Here is a 27,170-nt window from a genome sequence, read left to right as displayed (position 1 = left end):
CAAATGTAGTGGTCATGAGCTTCTATACCTTTACTGGGGAAATCAGAAAAAAAGAAGCATTAAGTCTTTTGCTTTATGTTGCACAAGCCATCTCTATTGAGTGCTTCTGCTGATCCAGGGAAAATCATTCCCATTCACTATCTCATGATTTTGGAGACAAACCTATTGTTTCTGTGATATAAGCAAAGACACCGAGGCAATGTGTCTTTGTCGTAACACTAGTAAGTAGAGGGACTAATTTTTCCATTTTTGCCTGTCTTACCTCATAGACTATGTTCTTATACCATGAGGATTTTTTTTTTTAACTATAATTACTTGGGAAGAATAAGAACCTGTCATTCCAAGAAAATAACTCAGAACTGAAAGTCCAACTCTTTGGAAATAAACTCCAAAAGAATTTTTTTCTTTCAAAATTACTGTCCATCAAATTCCATTTTCCCAGGAATTCACTGAATGTTTGTTAAGTATCTGGCATAAACTCGGTGTGTATAAATTCACTTGCTCTTCAGGACAATCTATAGGAGGGATACCATATTACAGCCCTCACAGTTTGAAGAGATACAACCCTGAGGCTTATAAAAGCCAAAGGACTTGTCTAAGGAATCATGGCTACCACTAAGTGACAGAGACAGAATCAAAGCCAGGCAGTCTGATTGCAGAGCCCGTGAAACTATAGTCTAAGCAGTAAAACAGCTTGAAAGAATACATGTCAAATTACTACTAGAACCTCCAGAAAATTGGATGTGAATAGGAAGTAGAGAGGGAAAGATTTTCACTTTGTCTACACTTAAACACTCTTCAAAATTTTACAATGCATATTTATATGTAATTTTTATAATAGAAATCGTTTTATAGAATTAAATACCTGTGCCCTTAATATAGTTTGAGCACTGTGTGCAAATTAATTACTTTGAATGAAAGGGCTGACATTTTCCAGAGAATTCCAGAAATCTAGAAAAGAAGCCGAGCGTAGCCAGCTTATTATGAAGATAAAGTTTGCATTTGCCAGGCATGTCTAGGCGCTCAGTGTCCTGTGTCCTCCACCCCCAACCCTTATCCCAGTGCACAGCCAACAAAAAACAGAGCGGGAACTCTGAGGCTGCATTATGTGGATTTATATCCACTCTGGACCAGAGGGCAAATGGAAAAATGTAAATTTTGGCAGCTGCTTTTGTGGGCACTGACCTCAGGGGACTCATTCAGTTCCAGATCTCACCCTGGGAGTGATTTCCCCACATCCGCTATAATTTATTGACAAGCGTTGTTTCTCTTCCTGAGGCTGAAGGAATTACCCGGCACAGTTTTAAACAAAGCCCCGCACGGGTCAAAGCGATGAACTGACTCATCATTTCCTTACACCACCAGCCCTGCCCAGGGTAATAGTTTCCCCTCCATCCTCTACCAGTTTTGAAGACTCTGGTAGCACAAATGTCTCCAGACATTTCCCATTGTCTCTCTGTCAGTGTGAAACAGAGGCAAGTCACCATCTCGGCAACCTTGACCCAGTTGAGATCCGCAGCACTGTCGCACAGTGCACTTAGCAATTGTTTCAAGATAAGCACTTCCAATATGACATGATGTTAACTTAGAAATGCATAGGCTTCAACTTTCCCTGCTGTCCCAAATGTTGTTAAATTTAACAGAATGCATCTTTCTTCCTTTTTGGACAGGCTACAAAATCACAGGCATTATCATCGTTATTTCCAGGGAACTTCAAGATATGACTTATGTACGGGCTATCTGTCCAGGTTAGGATTATAAATTCTTTTGTTCTAAGAGAGACAAATGTTACCATCTGAATGTTTTTCTGAAGGTCACTAGATGTTCTGCAAATGATCAAGTCATTGATAAATCAAAAGCCACTGCGACTCACAGGGCCCTTTGGGAAACGATGTTCACCATTTGATTAATTTTATGGTCTTACCATTCATGAGGGACCTTCAAGGAGACAGGCAGAGGGCTAAGCACTTCTAGCAATGAACTCCTATTTTCCCAAAAATTACTCTTGGGTTTAAGGTTATCCACTCTCATTGATGCCAGGAAGAAGAGGTTGTGAGAAGTAAGTTATGACCACATGGGAATTTATCTCCATACTATGAAGAGTTTGGGATTCAGCATTTAAATGGCAGACTATTCTCACATTCCCTTGGAATTCAAGGTACCTCACGATCTGGCCTCCTCCTTGTGCTGCCCTTCTTAACAGGACACCCTTCAACATGTCCTCAGGTCTCCTTGGCTGGGCTCACCAACTCCTTCTGCCTGGAATGCTGTCCTCTCCCCTCCCGCCTGAGAAACAGATTCATCTCAAGATTCAGTTCTGACAGCACATCCTCTAAAAAGCCTTGTCTCTTGACCTCTCCCACCCACACATCCCCGAAGTCAGGACCATTTGTTCTTTTCTCTCACTGATCTCTAGACAAAAGTTTATCACAAAACCTGTGATACTTCATTGTCAATATTCATTTTTGTCTCTCCTCAGTACTAAAATGTCAACACTTTCAGGCCAGACTGAATCGTCTTCATCTCAGATTCCTACAAAGAAGCTGGTGCCTGGCAATTAACAGGCACTCACCAAATAGTTGTTGCCTCAGTGGGTAGAAGAAGGGATAGATAGATAAATGCTTTCTAGAACCTAGATACATCAACATATGGGAATCAACACTTAAAGGAATGGGCACATTGATGTGTATTTGTTGTACTTGCTGAGAATATTCAATTCTGTTATAGAAGCCAAGAAAAATAAGTAAATTGGATAACAAAAGTTATATGGGGTATAGATAATGAATAGCAAATACCTCCTGAGACATTTAGACATAATTCCTAAATTTTGTTAGGTAGAGATAAGTTAGTACCCTATGAGACAGGTGAGCCATGGATACAGTTAGTAAAGTTTATATTGCTGAACATAGATAGGAAATAACCAAGAAACAACGAATACTCATGAAACTCTCAATATACATGAAAAGTAGGAGATACTCAGTGTAGATATGGCCTCAAGTGGATTACCAATTAGTAAAAAAACTGTCAGGTATCACATGTAGAAATGTAGATAAAATCTACATTTTATCTGTTTATCAGGTTAATCGACAAACTATAGCTATTGATTTATGTTTTCAGGATAGGACAAACTTGTGCTGTTTCTGGCACCTTCTGCTTGCTGAATTTTCCTACATCAGTCTCCTCTCTCATCTGCATAATTCATAATCTTTGGGGTAGGTTGTGAGACAGAGAGATACTGCTCGTAAGAACATCATGTAACTAAGGATTAGGTAGTGGGAATCCCACATTATCCCTACCTCATCTGCCTTCCCCTGACTTCTCACTGTGCATTCAAATGAATTCAGCAAACTATGTTTTCCTGTCTGAGTCCCTCTGTTCTAAGATGTGTGGGATAGTTTGCTTGGCAAGCTACCATTGCAGCAAGGTACCATTGCAGCAAGGAAATTCCCCAGTGACAAATACATTTCCTATAAATGCCATTTTCATTCACTAGAGCATCCCTCCTTAAGAAGTCAAATATGTTACTCCCTGACAGCTCCACCAACCATTTCTCCAATTTTTATAAGGAAAGAGAAAATGAAACATATTAGTGATCTATCTATCTGGTTTTAGATAGACATCTAAAACCTTACTTTAGAGCTCATGCAGGAATTCTGGCTTTTTTTTTTTTTTAATGCAAAGTCTTCATGACAAATATTAAAGGAAAATTGCCTGGCTAAGATGCTTTATGATTAATATGGATGCAAAATGGGAGACTGTCTTTTCTCTAAGAAATAAGTGAAACTTTTATTTTCTCAATGTCAAGGCTGCACAAGCCCACACAAATATGACCTTGCAGAATCCTACAATTGCACCCTCTATGACCAGTTTGAAATTCTGTGTATATTGAGCAATAGAGTTATTATCTTATTGAGTAGGATATTGGCTATTTGCATGCTATTATTTCACACTTCATTCTTGTTTATTGGCCTGTGATAGTATTATAAGTCCTGTTTATTGCTGAGGGTTTTACATAGCTCAAATTCATGTATTAAAAAATGCTTTCTCTCCTGAGTCATATTTAAATTTGTACAAACTGAGTTCTAAGACTTTTCCTCTCTATGGAGATCTATGCTAAGTGAATCTTTGGAACCACTGATTCTTTCCCCCTAATCCTACCAAATGGTCATTTTAGAATGGATTTGTTGAATATCACATTATAATTGTGCTAGTGAAAGTTTAAAAGCTTCTCATAGCACAGACCTGTTAATTCAATAACTGTTGGAGAAAGAAAGGAAGAAAGAAGGAAAGGAAAGAGAGAGGGGAAATTTAAAAAAAAAAAAAAAGGCAAAGCAAAGGATGGTATCTGTTTGATGTTGTTTATTAAATTTGGTTTCCATCATCTAATAATAGAATTCACTATCTCAGGGATGTTCAATCTCCACTAGAACAACACTGTGACGTCTATGACTTGGAGAAGGTAAATGCTAGGAAAATAGCCTTATGGGGCCTCTGGGACCACTGACTTATCTGTGATCCTGTAGAGCTGCTTATTGGCAATGCTTATCAGAGGCAGGCCTCAGCTTTACATGTATTGATGAAAATAAATAGCACTTGGCGGTACTTGGGACTTTCCATCCTCAGATCTTCACGGGTCTAGAATATGAAGAGCATGCAGTTTCTTTTTAGGTTTCTCCTCTGGTTTCATGTTTGTCTATTTACAACCCAGTCAAAATTCTTGCAGCTGGAAAGGCCTGTACACTTAGCTCCCTGTGGCCTGTGCGTTTGTGATGCAGATTCCCAGGGAGCCAGGCTTTCTATAGACCACAGGAGGAAAGGCTGGGGCAGAGGAGTGTGTGAGACCAGAGCGTGAGCCCCTACATACTAGGTGCCATCCAGGGTGCAGCTTCCAAACCAGAGCCCCAACCCCTGGCCTCTCATGACTGAGCCAGTGTAGGACCCCAAAGCGCCCCCCTATTTCCCAGAAATGAAAGTGGTAGCTGCCTGCTCTACAAGCTATGGCCACCTGCCCATCCCAGTTCTGCCCAAGGGCACCTCCCAAGCTGGCATCCTCTCCAAGGACAATCGCTCACTCTGCCCTTAAAATTCAGCCTTAAAACTGAAAAGTGCTGAGGGAGGCAGCCCACTGTCTTTACATCACATTAAGATGCAAATGATGAACATCAAAGGCGTTCCTGACAGCTGGTTTTGCTGGGGCGCACTCAGGCTTTGTGAGCGAAGGAAAAGGCAGCAGTGGAACATCTAACTTCACCCGCTTTGTGCAGAAATTCTTAGGGATGAGTGGGTGGTACAGCATGAGGGAAGTGTAGGAGTCAGTGTTTCTTCTTCTCTGTAGTTAGGGTTGCTTTTGTCACATTACAGCCTCCCTTAGAATCTCAGCTATCTGTGGCCCTTCTAAAGAGGTCATTTTTTAAATGACCCAATCAAAGGCGAACAACCTGAAGCCTTTTCCCCCTTGGCTGTCTGCCGCTGGCACCATTTCTGCCTTCCCCTTTCTGGCTTCTCCTGCATTGGACATTTATAATTGGTTTTTTTGTTTGTTTTTTTTTTTAACTTTGTTTAAACAGAGGCTGACACAACTTCTCAGAAAATGGACCAGGTCTCAGACCATCACTGCTGTACAGAGTGTGGGGACAGGAACAGATGAGGAGGGTCAGCCCCCTCCACTGCTCCAAGCAGGAAGCGGGGGTTTGCGGTCTCTTAGCTGAGCACATTGTTACATTTCTCAAGTGCAGAAAAGGCAGTGAACAGGACACCCACTTTTCTGCTGGTTTCCTCAGGAAACTGGTTTCTTATCTGCTTAAAGTAACGAAATCAGCCCTCCATGGGGGTGACCTGCCCAGCACACACCCCCCCTTCAGTTTTCCCAGATGTTTTTCTTCCCAATTCCTGCATCATCCTTTCTCTCCATTAAGATCTTTCCTGCATCTTTTTGGAAACTCATTGCCCTGTCTCTATGTTAAATTATGCTCACAGACTAAGACTTGAAATATGTCCCCGTTAAATTGTAAGTTACGGAAAAGGGTATCAGCTCTCACTTCTCCTAGGATACTACATTTTAATAAGCATCAAAGACTGAAATTAAAAAGAATTCTTCTCTCATTGGGGATTTAAAGCCACTGATAAAAGAGGAGCATTAAAGGGAGGTACCATCTGGCCTTCCCAATATCCCTGAAATCATGGACTTAAAAGGTGACTCGAACAAAGACAATTGAAGCCTTGTATTCATAATTCATTATTCCCATGTCTGTGGTAAGGATTCTGACATGTGGTTCCTTATATCCCTTGCTTTTCTAAAGAAGTCATAGCATCCAGCCTCCCAGACAATGCCTGAAGCTCTCCAAGAACATACCTGACTTGGGTTTAATCAATAGCTAAAAATCACATAATTCATTCTTACTTGTCAGCTCAGCTATTGACAGATATCTTTCCCCATTAGTAAGTTGTGCTCTGACATTGCTCATTGGTCTTCAGTGCTGTCCTTTAGGCTGTGGCTGTCATCTCTTGCATAACTGTCCTCTTTTAAGCAGCCTTTCAAAGAGCTGGATTCACTAGTCATATCCTCCTTCCACATTTTCCTCTACAAATTGGAAGTTTCTCCAGTAGTAAGAATTAAGTTAGAAACCAAGAGAGAGGGACAGGCCCTTTGGGGATGTGATGGTTTTAAATATGGTCACAAATGCATTGACCTGTATCATCAGTTCATAAGTTGAGGTTTATGCTTCCTCTCTTTGAATTGGAGGAGCTGTGACTGCTTTGACCAGATTCTGGGGAAGCGACACCAAGCCTTTCACCTTGCTTGGTTAGAACACATGCTCTTGGAGCTTCAGGCTGCCCCCTAAGAAATGCTGCTACCCTGAGGGGCCATTCTGTGATCAGACATCCCCTGCTGAGGCCAGTCTCCTAGTCATCTCCACTTGAAGGCTAGAAAACGTGACCGAAGAAACCTCCATTTTATTGGACATCTGAGTCATCTCCAACCATTCCAGTTCTACTAGATAAACTGTGGAATAGAGACAAATTATCCCTGACATGCCTAGTCCAAATTCTCGACTCATAAAATCTGTGAGTATAATAAAATGATTGTAACTTTACACTATTGGGTTTGGGTTAGTTTATTACACAGGAAGAGAGAACTGGAACAGAGCTCAACCCCTAAATCACCTTGGCCATAGCTGTTTCTGCCCAAGAGTAACTTTCATATGAAATCCTTTTACTCCTTAGACTTGCCTATTAAATTTATTAATCTTGCATTTAAAGACAACTTCCTCCAGAGTACCAGGGAAGAGCAGAAATCTCATAAACGGCAGGAAGTAATCACAGAAATAGAAAATGCATCAAAAATAGTGCCAGGAGAATTCAAGTCTCTAAATATTGTGCATTAGACCTTACTGCTTTATTAACCCCACCAAACTGTTAGTTTAAACTCATTTATGCAGATGAGAAAGACTTTAGGGAGACTCATTCCCTCACCTAATATTAATTATACCATCTTCAGCCTTGTATTTTCAGAGGGAGGGAAGACAAGTTGGATGTGAAATCCAGTAAATCTTACATGCAAGCTAGTGGTGAGGATGAGAAATCAAGTAAAGAAATGGCTTACCACCCGCCAGGTGCCCCCTTTAGCTGCCTGCAGAACCAGTCACATGTAGCTTATGTCTTCATCCATGTTGTTGAAAATACTCTGCAGGACAGGGCAGTCCGCTTACTGCTCATATCCTAGGAACCACCTGAGCCAGTTCCAAACTCTTTGGATCCCATAACTGAACCAGCTTCACACACAGGCTCCATCCCCCAAGGCAGGGATCTGAATCTGTTTTGTTCACCAAAATCCCACATGATTACAATGTTCAGCACATAGTTGTTATTCAGTAAGGGCTTGTAAGTAAATGGTAATAGTGCTGTGAGTAGCTCTCTTCTTTAGCCTTTCACAGCCTGGACGTCTGCACCATGCAGTCTTTTAGTCAAGGCAAGTCTTACCTCCCTTGGCCAAGAATCTCTGTAACTTGCACAAAGGTCATACATAAAGTTCAAGAAACTGACAGCTCCCTCCGCTATACTTATTTTCCACTTCCTAATTACCAAGATGTTGAAACTATAACATGAATAGCCACATTAAAGCCATTTGTTATATGTAAAGCAGGGTCATAACACATCGATAATTAAGGCCTCCCTCTGTGCCAACCTACACGCTAGAGGTATAATTAAGTGTAAGTACCTCCTAGTTTGCTAGCCATTATTACTGGGCTTAAACATACATTCAGCCACTTATTAGTGAAATTCTATAGTGTCCTGAGGAACTATTGTTTTAATAAGTGGCACAGGAGTTTTCCAGCCAGTTCCATGCTTGTACAGCTGAACTTGAGCAGTGAACTGGTGGTATAATCTTCTGGTGTCTGTATATCTCCATTTTCAGTATGGAAAACTTAGATCTTAGACACTATGTAAGAACAGACTCCTGGTACTCTTTTATGGTTCGTACTGACCATAAAAGAAATCGTTTCTTCTTCTTTTAATATTCGTTGCTCAGGACCTCTCTTTTCTGTTTTATATACACACACACACACATATACATATATATGTATACAACACATATATATGTATATATCTATATGAACACACACACATGTAGAAACATATATATAGGAATATATATATATATATATATATATGTGTGTGTGTGTGTGTGTGTGTGTGTGTGTGTGTGAATATATATAAAGGTTCCTAGTTCTCGTTACATTTGGTTCCAGAGATTAAGGACTCAAAAACAAGCGAACAATAAATATTTATTAAGGGCTTGCTATCTCCATAGCCCTGAGCTAGGACTGTGTTTAAAAAGTATGTTTCCACTTGAACTAAAAAATAGCCGCATTTAAGTATTTAGTTCTCCATGTTAAAAAGAGGCAAGAAAGCCAAGATGTGGAGAGGTGGGTACCTAGTCCCTTCAAACCTTATTCTGGCCTCCATTAGCCCATGGGAAGAGCAAGCAGTTGAGGAAACCCCCAGAAAGGAGACCACGTCCACCCCCTCCTGAAACTACTCAATAGATTAGCTTTTATTTTCCAGAGACTCGAGTTACAGTTCCAGACTTGCCCTGTAGGAGGTGCTATACATTGGTTACCAGGAATGTATTTGGAAAGCCACAGTTGCAAAGAGTATACAACAATGTATGTTAAATTATTTGTTTGGGTGACATTAACAAATAATTGGAGGAGAAGCAACAGAATATAAAAGCATTAAAAGGACTGCATCCACCTCTTGGAGCACCAGAGCTGGGGAAAATGTTAGAGGAACCCCAGGGAGTGCCCACTGCCTTTGTACCCCATCTTTACAGCAGTTGTAAAAGCTGCCTCATGAAAATCATAGTTTCCTAGGAAAGTATGGAAGGGGATTGTTTACTGGATTTTCCCCTCTGTCCCACCGACCCCCATCCCACCATTCACTACTTTTCTCCAATGCTGGCTCTTGACTGAAGTATTCATGCTTTTAAATGTTTCACAAAGCTCCATTTCTACAAGAAACCATTCCTAATCATTTTCTCTATATTTATATCTTATCCTTTCAGAGACAATTGTGTACTGTTCCCCAAAAGGATTTGGTTTATGTTTAATTATGTGCTAAGAAATTAATCACTTCCAGGAAATGAGGCAGAAGGTGAGAGGACACCTTATATTTGGCAGGCTCTGTACTAGAAATTCTACATGATTCATTCTCCTGAATCCTCACAACAATCTTGGTGACTAGTGTGCTTTTAAAAACAGATAAAAACTGAGCATCAGCAAAAGAACCCCTCTCACTCATATAACAAATAATATAATGTGTAACAAATAATCTGTTGCATGTTTAAAATGCAGTGACAAAATAATCTGTTGCATGTTTAAATGCAGTGACTGGGTCCTGCAAAGGCAACTCAGAAGAAGACAGATACAGACATGTTGGCCCAGGGTGTATTTTTCTGGCAGGGAAACAGTTAAGAAAACAGTACATGCCATGAAGAAAGAGTGAGGGGGAAAAGGGGAGGGCTGCAGGCACAGGGGGTATGTGGAAGAGCCTCTAACCTATAGAGGAAACGATATTGAGGTAGAAGTAAAAGAGGGCAGAGGTCCAGGAATGTCAAGGGGGACAGGTGGGAAATGCAGAGACGGAAGGAAGAGGACAGGAAAGCAAGGATTTTCCAAGCAAAGGAAGCCTCATCTGCAAAGACCTGTAGGCTGAAAAGAGAGGAAAGGGCAGGGAGGCTCAACAATATCTTCTTCCAGGAAAAGCTGAAAGTAGCTCTTAAGGGCATAAAAGCCGGACAAGAGGCAGCCATGAAAAAGAAGGATTTAAGAAGAAATTTGAAATGGAGTCAAGAACGAACTAGTAACACATATGCTTGTAATAGCTGAGCCAATCATCTAATTCAAACGTTTATGGACCTGAAAGGAAACCTGGCTGCCTCGCCAGCCAAGTCTTTCAGGGAAGGTGTGGCCACTGAGGCCAGAGTGGAGTGCAGGCCCTTCCTGAGCAGGGGAGGTACTCGGCGCTGACCAGCAGCCTTGTGCTGGCCCCTGTCACAGGATGTCCTGTCACCTGAAGGTGTTTTTCATGAAAACAGTTCATCTGAAGGCCCCGCAACTTCTTCCAGGAACCCCACTCTTGGTCATGTGACTCAATCCCAGGCAATGTCTTCAACCAGGAAAAGAATTTAAGAATTGCCTCTCCTCCAACAATTGTGCCTAGGGTAGTGTCTTTCTGCCAAGGTTTTGGAGTGTATTTGTTAGTCACAAGGTACAAAGTACACTTCCTTACAGGGAATTGGAAGTCAGCTTATCTATGCTGTCAACTAAAGATGGCCCCATGCCTTCCCGTGCAGCCAAGTATGTGCCAGGGGATTCTGTTAAGGAAACTGTCGGTTCCCGGGAGCCTGAGGTGCGGAGGGGCAGAGCTGCCGCTCATGGTGGGCCTGAAAGTAGAGAGCATGCCTGGTTAAGAGAGCCATCTCGGCACATGGGTGACTCGGTGATGGGAAACCCACGGGAATTGCAATTGAGATGGAAAAAAAAATGTACAAGATAATGTAAAAATAACTATTATATTTAAAGAAAAATAAAAATAAATAAAGTAGATGTTAAGTTATGGAAAAAAAAAAAAAAGAGCGAGCCATCTCTTCCCGGTCCTCCCCTCTGCGGAAGACTTGTGTGTACCCCAACCAACAACGGCTTTCTTCACGTCTTAGCTGCCCCGTGTGTTTTCTCTTTCAGTTGGTCACGGTGTCTCTTCAGAGTTAACCTTCCCTAAAACAACCTGCCCGTGCGGTCCTCATAGTCTTGCTTAATACAATCTGCTGGGATGAAAGCAACAACCCGCAATCACGGCTTTGAAAGTAACCTGCTCTTCACACTCCTCCCCTGGTACTGCTCATTGGACTTGGTCGCTAATTTAGAAGATATACATGGTGGCCTTTAGTTTCTTTGTGCGATGCTTTGTGTTAAATTTTGAGCTTCTTCAGTCTGCGTGAGACCTTTTGTGACCTCCCCATACAATGTAAGGTCATGAGTAAAGGTCATATCCTTTGAGGAAATGTAAGAGCAGATGGGACAAGGAACTGGAAAAAATGTAATGCAGGAAACAGCCTTGACCTCTGGCCCTGACACACAGATTGACTGGATTAGAGATGCTTGTAAGGAACGGAGCCTGGTGTCTTAAAATGCCAACTTAATCATTCACTGCGTCCCTGATATGTAATAGGAATTGTGCTGGACGTCTGAAAACATTTTGGTAAGTTTTTGCTATATCATATGAAAATAACCTGTGCTTTATCATGACCAGCTTTTAGACATAGACAGTAAGACCCAGAGTAGTTAAGCAAACTACTGGGCTTAGCAAAATTCAGAACAAGAGTTTGACATCAGATCAATCTGACTTCAAAACCCAGGTCATTTCCAGCTGAGAGGGGTCAAATCCCAATTCTGCCAGATGGGAAACTCAAGACCAGTCACATAAACCCTTTGTCTTTTAACCATCAGGCTCCTCATCTAAAAGGATGGGCAGGGGCTTCTCAGGTGGTGCAGGGGTTAAACCTCAGGACTATCAAGCTATCACCAGCCACTGTGCCTGAGGTCAATCCCGGGACAGGAGGGTGACTCTCATGGCCCTGCAAACCTCTCTAGTCTCACCTGCTGCAGTGTATTTCAGTCCATCTGCCTGTTCTGCTCCCCACTCTGCCTCTGCTGAATCCTCTTATCCCCTGCTCCTCTGGCTTACACCCCAGTTCTTGTATGTATAAATAAATTAATTAATTAAAGAATGGGCATTTGAAAATGTTGTTGTAAACCCCAGTGTTACCTCAATAAAAAGAAATACAAAGATAAATAAGAGAATGTCATAACATAAGACTTAATCTATTGCATTGCTTTGAGAGAAAAAATGAGAAGGTGTATATGAAGCTGTTAGCACCACACTTGGCAAGTCGTAAGTACTCAATAAAATTTCGTCATTCAAAGATCGGTGAACTCTTCTATCTAATTCAATAAGGAAATTTGCGCAAACAAGGAAGAGGTTCCTGTTCCCAGTCCAGTTGTACCTCTTCCCTAAATACATTTGGTTGAACTAATAAAGCCCTTGCTTCCTGCTGCATAGGCCCATGGCTCCATTACTCCTGTTCCCCTCTTCAGTACTCAGCCCTGGCTTCCTGAGCAACAGCCGCGTCTATGCAAAGCCTTGGGCTGCGGCCTGCAAACCACACCTCTCTCTTCCTCTCTCCCTTCCTACCTTTGCCTCTATCACTTTATTCAACACTGCTCCCACACCCATCTCCCTTTCTTGTCTCCCTTCCCACCACAGACTCCCACTCAGATTTTAGATGAGAGTCAGTGTTCACCCCGGCTCCTTCCTCTGTTCTGTATCACCTCTGTTCGAATAAGTCAAGATAAGTGTCTTTGCTTTACATCCCTTTCTCTCTTTACCCTCAAACTAGCAACAACACAAAAACAAAAGCAGGACAAAGACTGTTTGCTTTTTTTTTTTTTTTTTGGCCCCGAGAGCCCAGCAGTGTCTATGGTTGCGAAGGAGCTTATCCCAGTTCACAAACAACTAAAACTGTCCAGTTCAGGATTTTTCGTGAAGCGTGAACTGTGCTGATCTCATCCATCCATGCTGGCTCTCAGCACTAATGGTCTGTTGAATGGCAATAGTACATGGTTTTCTGAAAAGGAATTGTCCTGTTAAACAGGAAGAAAGATTTGTACAGCTTTCTTCATTGGCACCCATTGCCACTGTGTCGCAGGGAGACTTGCAGGTGGTAAAGAGGAAGGTGAACATTCGTTTAGTACATTTTAAAACCTGGCTGCAAAGTGAAAACATCCCCATGCAACTGCCTCATAGCAAACCCCACACGGCGCCCTGCATCTACCAACCATATGGCATGTTGTGTGTTTAAACCTAAGCTCTCCTCACCTCACGAGAAAGCTAATAAAAGCAGAATCTAAAGCCAAATGGGTTCTAAAGTCAAGCACTGAAGGAACTCTTGACCGAGAGGTGTGGCTGGCATTACAGAGTCTGAGTATTTGGAAAACTAGGTGCCAAAATTCATGGCTGGCCACATTTCAAACCAGTTTGAGGATATGAGTTCCTGCTTTCCCTGCTCCCAAGCCCTTGAGGGGCGTTTTCTTGGTGCAATAAATGCTATGGTATGAGTCCTTAAGGGAGCTTTTGGCAAAGGCTACCTGACCCAGGCTTAGAGGATCAAAGAGGTCAGGGCAGCTGAGATCCAAGAGTCTAGCTCAGTTAACCCAGGAGTGTGTGTGTGTGTGTGTGTGTGTGTGCAGGAAATAAGAATGGGCCAGATCTGGAGGGGTCTTGGACACAATATTCACTCATTCCTTCAACAATACTTACTATGCCACCAAACTATGTTATAATGGGTCTTCATTCTGGGAGCACTTAATAGCCAGAATTCCAAAATGGGCCCCACAACTTTTATCCCCTGCTATCTTCAGTATAAGCAGAAACTACAGATATGAGGGGATAGATTGCATTCTGAGTGACAGATATTATTATGTAGAGAGATTTTGTGTATAACTGTGTGCATAAACCAACACACATATAAAGAATTTTGCAGATGGAGTTAAAGCTACTAAGTCATTGGTTTTGAGCTCAGCAAAAATGGAAATTATTAAATGCCTGACCTAGCATATTAGCCCAATAAACCTGGTCTAGAGGCCAGTGAGATTTCACACATGAGAATGATTCAATGCAAGGGATTCATTATTGGCTTAGAAGTTGAAGGGGACCTATGGAGCTGGAGTGGACCCTTGCCGAAAGCCCACAAGGAAACAGGGACCTCACTCCTGTCACTGCAAGGAATTCTCTACACAATTTACAGGCTTTGTATTAGTGCAGCCTGGCTGGCACCTTGATTTTAGTCTTGTGAGACCCTGAGCAGAGAACCCAGTTACAATAAGCCAAGACTTCTAACCTGTAGAACTGTGAGCTAATAATGAAGTATTGTTTAAGCTACTAAATTTGTAATAAGTTGTTATACAGCAGTAAAAAACTAATAGAAGACATTTCATCACAAATTCAGATTTGAGGAATGTTAGGGTCTCTCCTACATTCATATATACTTAATTATTAAATTCTCCCTTTAAGCTTTCATGGATCTGCTACTTTTAGTTGACATCACCAGTAAACACTAGTATATGTCAGTATACAACCCCAGTCAGGGTTGTCTAGATGGCATTTTCACACACACACACACATACACACACCAGTCTCAACCAAACAATTCTATCCATCTTGCTACTTGGAATAAAGAAAAACAAGTTAACTCAGACCTAAGAAAATGAGAGCTCAGTATTCGTTCGACCAGTTCATTAGTTGAAGAGTGAGCTTGCGATGTTTTTTCCTGACAGAGTAAGTTACACCAGTTTCCTTCACGGGGTTGGGGAGGAGAAGCTCTCTACAGCCGGGATTCCAGAACTGCTGCTGCCATTTTTCTCCCAAGGGGAAAGTGAATGAAAAGGGGCAGAAATAAGAGACTCCAGGAGAAACACATTTCAATCCCTGACCAAACTATGGCTGAAACTTTGCCACTCATGGATGTTTTAGTAGTCATAAACCAGATCTTTTCCCCTGCTATTTAAGCCTGTTTGGATTGGTTTTCAGTTATTTGCAAGTAAAACTACCTCTGTAGATTACTGTTTCTATTGGGTAATGAGAAACTGAAACTCAAGGAAGTTATTTCCGAGAGGTCACAAAGCTAGTAAGTAGCAGGGCTGAGATTTCAAATCCAGTCCTTTAACTCCAAGTTCAGTGTTTGTTCTAGTTACACAAACTGACACCCTATTTGTCCTTGTTGGTAGAATATCCTTTCCTTCCCTAGGGAAAACAAAAATCATTTTCATCCTGGGAGTCCCTGCTTCTCCTCATTGCTAGAAAGGGACCCCCAACTTCACAATTTAGATTATTTCCACATCTCAGTTTCTACCATCCTGTGTCCCTGTCTTCCCAACCACAATTCAAATCCAGTAAGGCCAGCATGTACCTGAAAGAATTATCTTCTTCATGCACTGCTTTTTTTTTTCTTCAAAGGATCATAACAGCAAGCTGAATGGGAAGTAAAAATAACATAGACCTTTCTAGAAAAGTGGACAATGGGGATTTAGAACAGCACAGAAAGTGAGAAAAGTCTCCTCATTCCATTTGTCCTTAAACCCCCAAGATGCTGAAGAATGTCCCAGGAGATGGGTGGGAATAAACAAAAGAGAAAGCCCAGAGATAAATGAGAAGGAGACCCACTCTTTTGCAAGAAATTATCCCATTAATCACAGTCAAGTCACCCCCATCTCCCACGGGACTGGCATGTGAAACAGAATCAAGTAACCAAATACAATTTCCTTCCTGTCAGTTGAAGGCAATATTATTAGCAAATTAGCGAACATATCCATCAGTGGTAAGAGAAAAATCAATGGGTTCCACGATTTTACAAAAACAGGAAAGAGGATGGAAATAACAGCAGAGAGGCGACACATTCCTTACAAGGCCCCATGTTCCTACCACAAAGAATGTGGCACTGCTAGTTTTACACCCCCTTGCCCCCCTACTTCCTCAGCCTAGGAGGGCACCCGGTCCTCTTTCCAGTCACTGCATGACTTCCTGCTACTCTGCTCTCTGGAGCTGGGCTGAGTTTTTCCACTGACTGGGTAATGGCTGACGGAGCACTGAAGCCCTGAGCCCTGGGGGAAGCATGTCTGTTGGGCCCTCCATTTGAAGTCCTTCTGGGATCCATGAGCTGTAAAGGAAGGAAAGTGAGATCTGCCCGGCCTAGTGATTTCTTCTCCCAGCATTCCTGTTGCCCTGCCTGGCAGTGCATGTACCTACACCCAAGAAAGAGTCTTCAAGTGACTGAGGGGGCAGGAGGGAGTGGTCCAGTTTCCTGCTTTTTGGAAAAGTAGGTGGGGCATTTGGGTCATACAGATAGCAGGGACAGAACAGTTGCGCCCAACCCCTGAATCAGCTGGGACATGAGAGTCCCCTGCCATCCCCCCTATATTTCCCCTCCCTGATGCTCCCCTCCCACCACACAGCCTTCTCAGAGCAGTGCAGGCAAAGGCAGAGCCTGGCACTTAGCATCAGGCAGCTGAGATCTTCTAAACTAACAAAAAGGGTTTAAAAAATGGGTTGAGCATGACTTCCTTTGACATCTGAAATTTAATGAGATCGCATGGGCAAGGAGAAGTTGCAAGTGTATTTTGAGGCTTATAGAAAAAATTTTTTGAAACAGGCATTTCAGTCCATTTTACAAACATACAGCAGCCTGCCAATAAAGGATTTTGAGAATTAATTCATTTTTATTGATGCCACAGATCTTTAGTAAAAAAGGTTGGTAAAATGCCTCTGTTTCTGGGGGTTTGGGAAGTACACTAGGAATTCCTCCTCATTTGGTTTAATCTTCAAAGGGTTCTTTTGCTTCTTTTAAAGACTGGCTTAAATTGCAGGTATAATGTGACTCCCTGAGGCTGCCTGTCTGCCCCATTCTCACCCTGTCCCCCTGGCTCTCAGAGAGGATCAGCAAAGGGAGAGGATAAAGCACAGTGTAGAAGTAATAGCTTCCCATAGACCTCGGAGCCACCTGCCTTTCTGGAAACTCCTTCCATCTCTAGGCCATTCAGGAACAGGCTACTTGTCCTGCTGCAGCCAGATCTATGTAAAGAAAAAAGGAGAGGAGAATGACTCATAAAACCCATCCTTCCTTTTTTCGTTTTAAGCGCTTACTGATAAATGTCCCCACCCCACCAAAGTCAGCCCTCTCTGCCATTTCTTTGTCCATGATCCAGATGCTGAGTGTCCCTTCCCTCAGAGTCCATGAACTACATCTGTGAGAGAGTAACTAGAGGGGGCTCTGCTTGGTTTCCCTGTATCAAACCTCCTCCCTGCTCAGAACAGACTCTTTTCAACTCTTACAATTCCCTGCTCCAGGACTTTCCATCCTAAGGGAAAGGGGAGTGGGTGAAAGGAGCTAAAAGGGCATGGGGAGCTCACACTCTATTTGTGGACCCCCAGGTATCCAGCATAGTGAAGAAGTTCTGAGGGGCAAGTGCTAGAATTACTGGTGCAACGTCTCCACTTGCATCCCAGTGAGCACCCATGTCTGGTCAACACTGCGCAGTCACCTGACCTCTCTCGGGGTGCATGGCCCCTGTCTTGGGTCTGATTTAGGAAAACTCATCTCCTTGCATCCTGGTCAGGTTGGATGCATTCCAACCATGGTTGTACAGAGCTTGGATAGATTCAAGACTCTAAGAGCCTGAGGGTAACTCTGAAAATTGCTTCTTTCAAGGTTGTCATTTGCTAGATGAGAAAACAGAGGTCCAGAGATCCACAGCAGTTAGGAAAGAAAGTGTATTTGCAACATCTGACATAACCATGCACAAGACATTCCCTAATTTTGGGCTCAGTTGCTGCTTCTTGATTTTTCCATTTAAACGATGTTTATAATGAACAGCTTTTCTGAGGTGATTGAGTAGCTAGTTGGAGCTGTGTAAAAAATTACTTAGCTATCTACTACACAAAAGACACAGAAACACTGATTCAAAAAGACACATGCACCCCCATTTTCATTACTGCTTTATTTACAATAGGAAAGACATGGAATCAACCCAAATATCCAATAGTAAATGACTGGATTAAAAAGATGTGATACATATACACAATGGAATATTACTCAGCGATCAAAAAAGACAAACTCATGCCGTTTGCAGCAAAATGGATGGAGCTAGAAGGGATCATGCTTAGTGAAATAAGCCAGAAAGAAAAAGAAAAATACCAGATGGTTTCTCTCATAGTAGGAACATAAAGGACCCAGAAGGGGGGGGGCGGGGCAGGAAACAGTAATAAGGTACAACAATATACCAGAGACATTTTGCAGTGGTGGAGTGGAGAATGGGATAAAAAATGGGGTGGGGAGAAAAGTGCTCTGGACTATGGTGATGGCACATGGTGATGGGAAGCCCACTGGGATTACAACTGAGGTGGAAAAAAGCACAAAATTATATAAAAATAAACTATTATATTAAAATCAATAAAATAAAAATAAAAACAAAGAAAATAATAATTTGCCTATCAGAGAGCAGAGACTGGTGCATAAGGAAGGGCTTTCTGTCTCTCCATCAAATAAAATATAGTGGAAAAAATTACAATTGTGAGCATGTCAACAAGGACAGATGATTGAGCTAATTTTTTTAAAGATTTATTTTATTTATGAATACAGAACTGGGGTACAGGCCAGAGGTACAGGGACAGTGAGAGGATTCACCAAAGACAGAGTAGGGAGCAGAACAGGCAGATCTAGTGAAGTACACTGCTGAGTGGAGCAGTGAGAGGGTCAGAAGTCTGCTGCACCATGTGGGTCACCTCTCTGGTCAACTGGGGATTGAACTTGTACTGAAGGGAAGGGTTGCCTCTAGCTTTGCAGTGCTGCGCTTTAACCCACTGTGCCCAGTTGAGCTAATTTTTGTTTCTGACACCTTCAGTTTGTCAGTGGTGTTTGTCATATTTTTGTATGATTAAACCAAAACCAAATGTCCTGGGCAATCACTGTGAAGATAGATCTTTCTCAAATGCAAACATTTTATATGTTGTTTACATGCAGATAAGAAATGAATGATCAGGGAAGCTGGTCTATTCCAACAAGAATAATACATAAAACTATGATATTTGGGGAGTAAAAAATCTTTAAATGAGTGAAACTATATGCAATGTACCAGTTAAATGTTTAAAACAAGCTTTTAAAAAATTCTTGTGATTTAGCTAATCAAGATCCTGAAAGTTTCCAGGCAGAAGTCCTTATTCTAAAGATGGCTGCCCCCAGTCACTGACAGCAATGTCCATTCTCTTTGTTCTCACACAGATGGTTCTGCTTTTTCTCCTTAATTTCTCCACAAATGTTTATATGACCAAAGACTTACCAAATGATTTCTCATTTTGGTCTGCAGCTTTCTTTAGCCAAAGATAAATCACCAGAAGTGCAAGGGAAGTTGGTTCTCACTGACCATTTCCTCAGGACACAGATTGGGAGGACAGAGCTTCTCCACAGCAGACCTGGGATATTGGGACATCCTGAAGGAAGCCACTAGCTTGGGAGTGAAGAAAGCACAGCCCTGAGCTTCTGCCTGACAGTCACATGCCCCTACTGATATGACTATCTAGCCTCTTGATGAGTTTTGTGTTTTCATTCTCTTGAAAGGCAACCCACAGTTTTCATTAATACTGACTTGGACAATACACTTGAGGAGAGGCTCAAATGTAATTTGAAAAGAAAAAGTGGCTTGGATGTTTTTGAGGCAGCATGAGGAGCACTTTTAGCAATTAGGCCAGTCACTTAATCAAGTATTAACATTTATTTAACACCTGCCCTGTATCAAGTACTATGTATATGAGTATATGAGTATGACAAAGTCCCTGCTATCTGGGAGTTTATAATCTAGTAGGGAAGACATATAGATAAGCATGCATTTGTAGCAGATGATAACTACTATAATAAAGGATAAACAAAACATTATAGGAACACAGAACAAAGAACTTTTGCCTGTTCTGGATGAAAGAAAGCTCTGAAAGGGGCAACACTTTCCCCCAAAATGGAGGAGTGACTAAGCATTCAATAGACAGAGGGGATGAGGGTGTGGGTAGAGTAGGGTATGGAGAGCGTTCCAACTCAACACAGCATGCGCTAACGCAAGAAGCATGATGTGGCATGAATGCAAGAGCCTCCATCCATAGTCTACCCTTTCCCATCTGCCTCCTTCCTGCTCATCTTCAAGTTTTGGTTTAGACAACAGTTCCTCCATGGTCTTCTCTAACCAACCCTACCCCCACCTCTTAGAACACCTTTCCTCATCACAGCCCTTATCCTGAAACCCTGCCTGTGAGCTGATCTGTGTTCTCCACTGTTGTAATCCCATGAAAACAAATCAGGTTGAGTTGTTCACAGTTTGAGTCCTGGTGCTGACTCACTTTTATGTGGAACATGTCATGAAGTAATCTCCAAGAAATATCTTTTGTTTGACTAAACCAAAATTTCTATAAAAATTGCACCATATACATCTTTCAATAGAAGCAGAAAAAAAAACCTACAGTGTGCTCAGGAAGTAAGACACTAAATGTAAGCTATAGTATCAAGCATCCACAATTTCCCATGTGGGGTCTACTGAAAAAAGAAAAGAAAAAGAAAAAACCCAAAGGGGTCTCAAGACTACTCAAGTTCTAGGAGCAAGGAATTCTCAACCTTGGGAAGGGCACCTTCCTAAAGGACTCATTTTCTTCCTCTGAAAAATAAAAGGATTTCAAAATTATATTTAATATTCATTCCCATCCTCACCATTATCTCTTCATTTGTTTGCCAAAAACCAAGGCAAAGCCAACAACCAGAATTTTTAATGAAACTGAAATCATGTTCAACTATTAATACTTCTGGAATCTTCTCTTTTGAAACCTATCCCAGAAGCCTAAGCATTTTTATTTATTTATTTGTTTATTTATTTATTTTTTGCCTTTAAGTCAAAAGTTTCATAGTAAGCCCAGTTATCTAAGAGAACAATGAACTCTCAGGTAAAGCCACGGCCTATACATGGAGATACAGACCTGGTAGAATGATCTGATTGGTTGAGAGTGCGGGACATGGTGGTGGTGCTAGGGGTCACAGTGTGGCCAGGAGAGCCTTTCAGCAAATTCTGAACCATATCCCATTTCCACCATCATCCAAGGAGCTTGGGTATATTTGAACTAAAACAGATAAATGAAAATAAGTACTATCATATATCTGCACAATGTAGCCAAATTATTGGAGAATTTGCAATTGTATGAATTATAGAAATGACTTCTTTATCTATAGATCCTACACTTTGAACGCCAGATTCAATAGATGAAAACTGCCAGTTGAAAGGGAAGAATTTACCTACCAGTGATATTAAGTTTCTAGTTATGAATTCAAACAGGTTGCATCCAAAATATGGGATAAACATTAGACATTTTCATCATTAAGATTAGAGACCAGTGCAAATCCATACAAAACAGGATGATGGCACTTGCCATCTTCCCTCCAAAAACATATGTGGTAAAGAATAAGTATATGTTAGTAATAAAGCTAGAGAATTTAAAAAAAAAAAAAAAGCCCCCTAAAGAAGGCCTTAATTTAGAATGAAAATGAAAGAAAAGTTGTAATCTTAAAAATACCCATTGAAAAGCAAAGATGATAGCAGAGGCCTCCCTGAATCTATTATGAAGCTGTCTGCAGCCACTGCAGCATGAGTTTGATCCCTGGCCAGGGAGTTCGATCCCATGGCACAGCAGACCTCTCTGCTGCTCCCCTCAGCAGTCTGTTTCAGTAGATCTCTCTGTTCTGTTTCCCACTCTGTCTCTGGTGAATCCTCTCACCCCCACACCTTTGGCTTGCATCCCAGCTTTTGTATGCATAAATAAGTAAATCATTTTTTTTTAATGGCATAACGAAGTTTGAAACATGAGTCAGGGATACAGGAATTGTTGGTGCACCAGTGCTGTTGAGCACAGAACAGCGACCCATTCTGGTTGCATCCCTTGTAACGAAATGGGTGTATCTATCGAGTAACCACAACTTGAGCATCTAATTTTTTAGTATGTTCTATACTCCATGGGCAACATTATAAGACTGATTTGACTTCTCAAATTATTTTCCATATTGGAAGGAGAATGTGCTAACCTGCTAACAACGGTTTCTTGGAGATCTTTCTCAATGAAAATAGATGACTTGCCATTTTGGTCTGTTAAGCAATATGCTGGAAATTGGACAGGACTGAGCCAGGCCCCCAGGAACAGATAAATTATCCCCGAGCAAGAAATAGCTCTGGCAAAAGTTTCTGAATCTTCTGGTGGAGCCACCAGGAAGCAGCCACTCTGGAAAGGCCATAACACACCTCTAGAGGCCATGGGAAGTGTGGACTGTTGGCAAGATCTACATCTCGATGTGCTGTTTTGGAGAGGAAGTATATTTTCTAGAACATTATCTGAGAAGATGATGAAGGCAGAACCAATTTCTTGGTGGACAGCACAGCCAATACATAGGATGCTCTTTGAGAATTATAGGCTTAGTCATTTGCATGAGAAAATCAAGCCACAACAGTTATATGAATTCATTCTTATAGGTAGCATCTACAGCACCTAAGGTAGTTTGAGGGATATAGAGTGAAAACAAACCCAGGTTTCCTTCCAGCAACTTGCAGTCTAGGAAAGGAGTGAAGATAATGATATAATAGGAAATAAAAGTTATAATTAAAATGCTATTAGTACTTCAGAGGAAGACAGTATTTTATTTAAGAAACACTTATATAATACTATGTGCCAGGTACTGTTTGAAGTACTTAATCTGTATTAACTCTTTTAATGTTCCTAATAGCTAATGAGCTAATCACAATTATTCCCACTTTATAGATAGAAAGACTAAGGCACAGACATGCTAAGAAACTTTGCCATAGTTCTGTGACAAGGAAATAGTACAACTGGGTGGGACAGGGATTATTCTGATCTTGTTCAGGAATCCTTATTATCTGACACCTCTCTGCTGTCTTACAACTAGCAGCTGGAGTGGCCCGTGGAAACTTTCATGAAGGCAAAGATATTTACACAGAGCCTTGAAGAGGTGGGGTTCATATATGCAGATGTGGAAGGAAGCACAGGCCAGGCAAAGTAAACAGTGTCAGAGAAATTAGGGAGTCTAGCATGACTTAACTATTGTTCCTGGTCAGCCAACAATAGTCGTAGATCCTTAGTCCAAGTTTAGACTCAGAAAGAACTACTTATCAGCAGGAGCCCAAATAAAGGGTCAACTCTGAGGGAGAAACAATGGTTGTGAATTTAGCCTTTGAAATTCAGTTTCCATTAATTCTCTCTATCCTAATCTTTACTTGAGTCATTGACTGGAGAAGGCTTGGGTTTGAGAGGCACAAATCATACCCTGATGAGGCATGGACCCCAAGGCAGGGTAAACCACTGCCCCAGAACTTAACATTTGATATTCCCTGATTTATGGGGAGAGGCAAAATAGAACATGTTTATTTTTATATATCCTAGAGCAGAGAAGACAGTAATGCTAAGAGATCAAATGTAGTGCCCCTTTCGTAAGAAAAAATACAGCACAATTTTTTAAAGATATTTCTATTGCTATAAGGACATCTCATGATGCTTTAAAAAGCAACCAAATCACAATGGCAGTATTCATCATGAGCAAAGAGATTATTCACTGAGTATTGGCACTGAGTTCTGAGCTTGAAGAAAATGGATAAAAGCATGAGATTTCCTTTAACAAATTCTTGGTTTGCTTCATCTCTATATTCTGAACTGAGACCATCATTAAAAACCAGGAAGACTCAAGAACAGGTACACGGTCTCCCCAAAGCTGAGTCAGGATGGTGACTAAGTATGCCAGGATTCTGGATCCCTCCCTTCCAGGGTGAAGTGAGCAAAAGTTGTACGGCAGCCTCTGACTCATGGCCACAGCCTCCGGTGGAAGGCAGGGAAGGTGGTGTGATGGTGTAATTTGCATTTGAATAAAACACAACCCAAGTGTCCAAATCTCACGTTTTCCATTTCCAAGGGCCTATCTGGTGAAGAAGAGGTGATTTTGAGTTTTGGTGCAAATCTTTCTTACTTATCATAACCTAACTATGCAACTCTGAAGGTGTCACCTAACTTTAGTGGCTCTTAGTTTGCTCATATGGAAAATGGACATAATGTTTTCCTTAAGAGGGTATTGGAAGATCACATGCAGATGTAAAGCCCTTAACACAATGTCTGATGCATGATGGATGGTCAGAAAGACTTTTCTTCTTCTATTCCCGGACACACCCATCCACACCCTTGTCATGCCACAAGTTCTAGTGTATCCATTACAGCCACTCCTCATATAGTTCAACGAGAATATAGCTCTGAAAATTGGTGGCTGAGCCCTTGTAAAGAAGAGAGGGACTGTAACTCAATGCTAAAAGTAGACTTGAAACTGGAGCTCATTGGAGGCTGTGACAGGAAACACTGGCGAGAGAAAGGCATGAAGTTTGAATGACATCTGAAGCCAAAAGAGATAAGTATCAGACTTCCTGAAGTCAGATTTCCAGCTTTGCCAGTCCACTGAAGTAGCCTTTCAGGCCTCTGGCCAGCAGTGTCTCTAACAGGATCTTTCCCAATGGATGCTGAACCGTCACCAAACAGCTGCCAAGGAGAACAGGTTGTTGATTCAACAAGAGAAGGACTGGCTATTGACAACCTTCTCCTAAACAAATATAAGAGGTGGTGAAAAATGGGGAAAAGGCTGTCCCTGGCAAGCACCTCACAGCCATTTCTCGAAGGATCTGCTTGCACCATACAAGCAGGATTGCTGCAGCTTCGCCCTAGGTCTCCGACACACCCTCTGAGAGTGGAGCATGAGTGTGGAGGCTGGTATGTGGCGGAACCTCCCTAACGATCACCCCCACCTCCTTCCCTCCTCCAATCACAGAGCCCTCCCCACCGTGAGAAAGTTGTGAAGTGGTGAAACAATGCAAGCTTACCAGGCCTATAACCTGCACTCCCATTTCAACACCGGCTGAAACTCACGTCCAGCCTCTGCCTTTGCAGTGTTAAACTATCATAAAATCATATCACCTCACTTATAACTTAGGACCTACAGGTGCAACTAATTTAGGTAATAATCTGATGGTCAGCAAAATAAAAAAAAAATGTATTACAAGGTGATTTCTGCTTGGATGACCTAAGGATTTCAAGGAGAATTTTCATATGCACCATGACTGCTGTTAGCAAATACTAGCAAATACTCACTTTAATGTAGGTTCAATATATATCATTTAGCATTTTTTTAAAGATTTATTTATTTATTTATTTATTTATGCTACAGAACTGGGGTATAGGCCAGAGGTGCAGGGGTGGTGAAAGGATTCACCAGAGACAGAGTGGGGAGCAGAACAGGCAGATAGAGAAAGTGCACTGCTGAGGGGAGCAGCGGGCGGGTCAGGAGAGGTCTCCCGCACCATGTGGGTCACCTCTGGGGCCAGGGATGGAACTCACACTGAAGTGGCTGTGGCCAGTTTGCAGTGCTGTGCTTTAACCCACTGTGCCGCCAGGGAGGGCCTCATTTAGCATTTTAATGCTTTATAGACATGAAATCTCCATGATAACTCAGAGCAGTAGGTATTTAATATCCTCATTTGACAGACAGTAACAGTAAATCAGACAGATGATATAAATTGCTCAGAATCACCCAGCAGAGCCAGGGTTAGAACATACACAGATTCATGAGGCTTCACCACCATTCTGTGCAGCCTTTCAGCACATTGGGTCAAAGGGAAATATGTAGGATTTTAAATTTGCATTTGTTTTGCCAACTGGCTCTTTAGAAAGATTTTATCAGTTTAAAAACCCATAAAAGTTACTCGAGAGAATCTGTTTTCTTAATTCCTCTTCAACACTGAAAATTGAGTTGTTTTAAACTTTGCTAACCTGGCAAGTTAAGAAAAGTATTATCTCCCTTTTTACTAGGCTCTATATGATAAAAATAAACATGTTTTCAAAGGTTTATTTGCTTTCTTTTTATTTTTAGGTTTGCTTTTCATAGATTCTGTCTGTCTTTTATTTCAATTTTTATCTTTTTCTTACTGATATCTTAGAATTCATTATTATGGAAACAAAAGTTTTGTTTAGCATCTCAAGTAACAAAATTTGTCAAAGATTATTTTTGAATCTCCCTTATGGTCTTTTGTTTTGCTATTTGTTGTATAGAAGTTTAAACCCCAGTCTGGTGAAATTTTTCAGTATTATGATGATTTCTAAATTGTATATCATGCTTGTAAACATCTTTACCAACCAGAGTTTTAAAATATTTATTCATGTTTCTTTCTAGTATTATTATAATTTCATCTTCTTTCCTCATTTCTTTGATCCATTCTGTTTATTTTGATGGAAAGGGTAAATCAAAGATTCACTTTTATTTTACTATAAAACTGCAAATTTATTTTACCATAAAATTGTAAGTTGATCCAGTATCAACTTGTATTTTTAAAAATAAAATTATGGTGATATGAAAGGGAAAAGACACATTGTATATTCATTGTAAGTATTCCCTAATGACATTTGGGTTAATGACCCCACATACAAAGGTGGTATGTGGTTAATGGATCCCACATACAATGGTGGCCCCAAAAGGCATACCACCTAAGTGTGTAGTAGCTTAGATCATGTAGGTCTGTGTAGTTATTTACACAATGACAAAATCCCCAGAAGATGAATTTCTTGTCACGTATATGTCTTTTAGTGACACATGATTGTTTGAAAGCATAAGTCGATTGAAAGTAAAAGAATGAAAAATATACACATGCCTTCACTAATCAAAAGAAATTTGAAATAGCTGAAGTAGACTGAAGAATAGTGTTAATAAAGAAAAACACAGATCTAAACAGAGATAAGATCCAGCCACCTATGGAGTGAAAGTTGTCTCAGGAAAGACAAAGAAAGAAAAGACTGAAACAAAGAAAAACTTACTTCTGAAATAAAAAAGAGAACACAGAATTAGCTAACACACGTGCGCACACACACACACACACACACGTTTCTATGTTTTGGCCCAAAAGTGTGTCTGTACTTGTTTAGGTTGCAGGACAGGCTCAGTGAAA

This window comes from Condylura cristata, unplaced genomic scaffold (assembly GCF_000260355.1).
Source record: "Condylura cristata isolate star-nosed mole 26May11 unplaced genomic scaffold, ConCri1.0 scaffold00014, whole genome shotgun sequence".
Classification (NCBI taxonomy): Eukaryota; Metazoa; Chordata; class Mammalia; order Eulipotyphla; family Talpidae; genus Condylura; species Condylura cristata.
This window is presented reverse-complemented; position numbering follows the sequence as displayed.